The sequence below is a fragment of the Phocoena phocoena genome, chromosome 15 (assembly GCF_963924675.1).
Source record: "Phocoena phocoena chromosome 15, mPhoPho1.1, whole genome shotgun sequence".
NCBI classification, from domain to species: Eukaryota; Metazoa; Chordata; class Mammalia; order Artiodactyla; family Phocoenidae; genus Phocoena; species Phocoena phocoena.
In genome coordinates, this window is record NC_089233.1 from 43,573,771 (window position 1) to 43,578,405 (window position 4,635).

Genomic DNA, 4,635 nt, shown 5'->3' on the forward strand with positions numbered 1-4,635 from the left:
CTAACCCGTCCCCTAATCCTAACACGTACGCTAACACTAACACGTACCCTAACACGAACGCTCACCATAAACGGTTGTCATACCCTAACCTGTCCCCTAAACCGTCCCCGTCCTCTAACCCTAACCCTAACCCTAACCCTAACCCTATACCTTACCCGAAGCCTTACCCTAACCCGTCCCCTAATCCTAACACGTACGCTAACACTAACACGTACCCAAACACGTACGCTCACCCTAAACCGTTGTCGTACCCTAACCTGTCCCCTAAACCGTCCCCGTCGCCTAACCCTAACCCTAACCCTAACCCTAACCCTTACCCTTACCCGAAGCCTTAAACCAACCCGTCCCCTAATCCTAACCTGTACGCTAACACTAACCCGTACCCTAACACGTACGCTCACCCTAAACCGTTGTCGTACCTTAACCTGTCCCCTAAACCGTCCCCGTCCCCTAACCCTAACCCTAACACTAACCCTAACCCTAACCCTTACCCGAAGCCTTAACCTAACCTGTCCCATAATCCTAATACGTACGCTAACACTAACTCGTACCCTAACACGTACGCTCACACTAAGACGTTGTTGTACACTAACCTGTACCCTAAACCGTCCCCGTCCCCTAACCCTAACCCTAACCCTAACCCTAACCCTTACCCGAAACCTTAACCTAACCCATCCCCTAATCCTAACCCGTACGCTAACACTAATCCATACGCTAACACGTACTCTCACCCTAAAACGTTCTTGTACACTAACCTGTACCCTAAACCGTCCCCGGCCCCTAACCCTAACCCTAACCCTAACCCTAATCCTAACCTTTACCCGAAGCCTTACCCTAACCCGTCCCCTAATCCTAACCCGTACGCTAACACTGACCCATACCCTAACACGTACGCTCACCCTAAACCATTGTCATACCCTAACCTGTCCCCTAAACCGTCCCCGTCCCCTAACCCTAACCCTAACCCTAACCCTAACCCTTACCCTAAGCCTTACCCTAACCCGTCCCCTAATCCTAACCCGTACGCTAACACTAACCCGGACCCTAAAACGTACGCTCACCCTAAAACGTTGTCGTACACTAACCTGTCCCCTAAACCGTCCCCGTCGCCTAACCCTAACCCTAACCCTAACCCTAACCCTAACCCTTACCCAAAGCCTTAACCTAACCCGTCCCCTAATCCTAACCCGTACGCTAACACTAACTCGTACCCTAACACGTACGCTCACCCTAAACCGTTGTCGTAAACTAACCTGTACCCTTAACCGTCCCCGTCCCCTAACCCTAACCCTAACCCTAAGCCTCACCCTAACGCTTACTCGAAACCTTACCGGGACCCGTCCCCAAATGCTAACCCATACAATAACAATAAGCCGTACCCTAACACGTACGCTCACACTAAGACGTTGTTGTACACTAACCTGTACCCTAAACCTTCCCCGTCCCCTAACCCTAACCCTAACCCTAACCCTAACCCTTACCCGAAACCTTAACCTAACCCATCCCCTAATCCTAACCCATACGCTAACAGTAATCCATACGCTAACACGTACTCTCACCCTAAAACGTTCTTGTACACTAACCTGTACCCTAAACCGTCCCCGGCCCTTAACCCTAACCCTAATCCTAACCCTAATCCTAACCTTTACCCGAAGCCTTACCCTAACCCGTCCCCTAATCCTAACCCGTACGCTAACACTGACCCATACCCTAACACGTACGGTCACCCTAAACCGTTGTCATACCCTAACCTGTCCCCTAAACCGTCCCCGTCCCCTAACCCTAACCCTAACCCTAAACCTAACCCTTACCCGAAGCCTTAACCTAACCCATCCCCTAATCCTAATCCGTACGCTAACACTAACCCATACCCTAACACGTACGCTCACCCTAAACCGTTGTCGTACCCTAACCTGTCCCCTAAACCGTCCCCGTCGCCTAACCCTAACCCTAACCCTAACCCTAAACCTTATCCTTACCCGAAGCCTGAACCTATCCCGTCCCCTAATCCTAACCCGTGCGCTAACACTAACTCGTACCCTAACACGTACGCTCACCCTAAACCGTTGTCGTACCCTAACCTGTCCCCTAAATCGTCCCCATCCCCTAATCCTAACCCTAACCCTAACCCTTACCCTAACCTTTACCCGAAGCCTTAACCTAACCCGTCCCCTAATCCTAACACGTACGCTAACACTAACCCGTACCATAACACTTACGCTCACCCTAAACCGTTGTCATACCCTAACCTGTCCCCTAAACCGTCCCCGTCCTCTAACCCTAAACCTAACACTAACCCTAACCCTAAACCTTACCCGAAGCCTTACCCTAACCCGTCCCCTAATCCTAACACGTACGCTAACACTAACCCGTACCCAAACACGTACGCTCACCCTAAACCGTTGTCGTACCCTAACCTGCCCCCTAAACCGTCCCTGTCGCCTAACCCTAACCCTAACCCTAACCCTAACCCTTACCCTTACCCGAAGCCTTAAACTAACCCGTCCCCTAATCCTAACCCGTACGCTAACACTAACCCGTACCCTAACACGTACGCTCACCCTAAACCGTTGTCGTACATTAACCTGTCCCCTAATCGGTCCCCGTCCCCTAACCCTAACCCTAACACTAACCTAACCCTAACCCTTAACCGAAGCCTTAACCTAACCTGTCCCCTAATCCTAACACGTACCCTAACACTGACCCATACCCTAACACGTACGCTCACCCTAAACCGTTGTCATATCCTAACCTGTCCCCTAAACCGTCCCCGTCCCCTAACCCTAACCCTAACCCTAACCCTAACCCTAACCCTTACCCTAAGCCTTACCCTAACCCGTCCCCTAATCCTAACCCGTATGCTAACACTAACCCGTACCCTAACACGTACGCTCACCCTAAACCGTTGTCGTACACTAACCTGTCCCCTAAACCGTCCCCGTCGCCTAACCCTAACCCTAACCCTAACCCTAACCCTTACCCAAAGCCTTAACCTAACCCGTCCCCTAATCCTAACCCGTACGCTAACACTAAATCGTACCCTAACACGTACGCTCACCCTAAACCGTTGTCGTACACTAACCTGTACCCTAAACCGTCCCCGTCCCCTAACCCTAACCCTAACGCTAACCCTAACCCTTACCCGAAGCCTTAACCTAACCCATCCCCTAATCCTAACCCGTACGCTAACACTAACCCATACCCTAACACGTACGCTCACCCTAAACCGTTGTCGTACCCTAACCTGTCCCCTAAACCGTCCCCGTCGCCTAACCCTAACCCTAACCCTAACCCTAACCCTTACCCTTACCTGAAGCCTTAACCTAACCCGTCCCCTAATCCTAACACGTACGCTAACACTAACACGTACCCTAACACGAACGCTCACCATAAACGGTTGTCATACCCTAACCTGTCCCCTAAACCGTCCCCGTCCTCTAACCCTAACCCTAACCCTAACCCTAACCCTATACCTTACCCGAAGCCTTACCCTAACCCGTCCCCTAATCCTAACACGTACGCTAACACTAACACGTACCCAAACACGTACGCTCACCCTAAACCGTTGTCGTACCCTAACCTGTCCCCTAAACCGTCCCCGTCGCCTAACCCTAACCCTAACCCTAACCCTAACCCTTACCCTTACCCGAAGCCTTAAACCAACCCGTCCCCTAATCCTAACCTGTACGCTAACACTAACCCGTACCCTAACACGTACGCTCACCCTAAACCGTTGTCGTACCTTAACCTGTCCCCTAAACCGTCCCCGTCCCCTAACCCTAACCCTAACACTAACCCTAACCCTAACCCTTACCTGAAGCCTTAACCTAACCTGTCAAATAATCCTAATACGTACGCTAACACTAACTCGTACCCTAACACGTACGCTCACACTAAGACGTTGTTGTACACTAACCTGTACCCTAAACCGTCCCCGTCCCCTAACCCTAACCCTAACCCTAACCCTAACCCTTACCCGAAACCTTAACCTAACCCATCCCCTAATCCTAACCCGTACGCTAACACTAATCCATACGCTAACACGTACTCTCACCCTAAAACGTTCTTGTACACTAACCTGTACCCTAAACCGTCCCCGGCCCCTAACCCTAACCCTAACCCTAACCCTAATCCTAACCTTTACCCGAAGCCTTACCCTAACCCGTCCCCTAATCCTAACCCGTACGCTAACACTGACCCATACCCTAACACGTACGCTCACCGTAAACCATTGTCATACCCTAACCTGTCCCCTAAACCGTCCCCGTCCCCTAACCCTAACCCTAACCCTAACCCTAACCCTAACCCTTACCCTAAGCCTTACCCTAACCCGTCCCCTAATCCTAACCCGTACGCTAACACTAACCCGGACCCTAAAACGTACGCTCACCCTAAAACGTTGTCGTACACTAACCTGTCCCCTAAACCGTCCCCGTCGCCTAACCCTAACCCTAACCCTAAGCCTCACCCTAACGCTTACTCGAAACCTTACCGGGACCCGTCCCCGAATGCTAACCCATACAATAACAATAAGCCGTACCCTAACACGTACGCTCACACTAAGACGTTGTTGTACACTAACCTGTACCCTAAACCTTCCCCGTCCCCTAACCCTAACCCTAACCCTAACCCTAA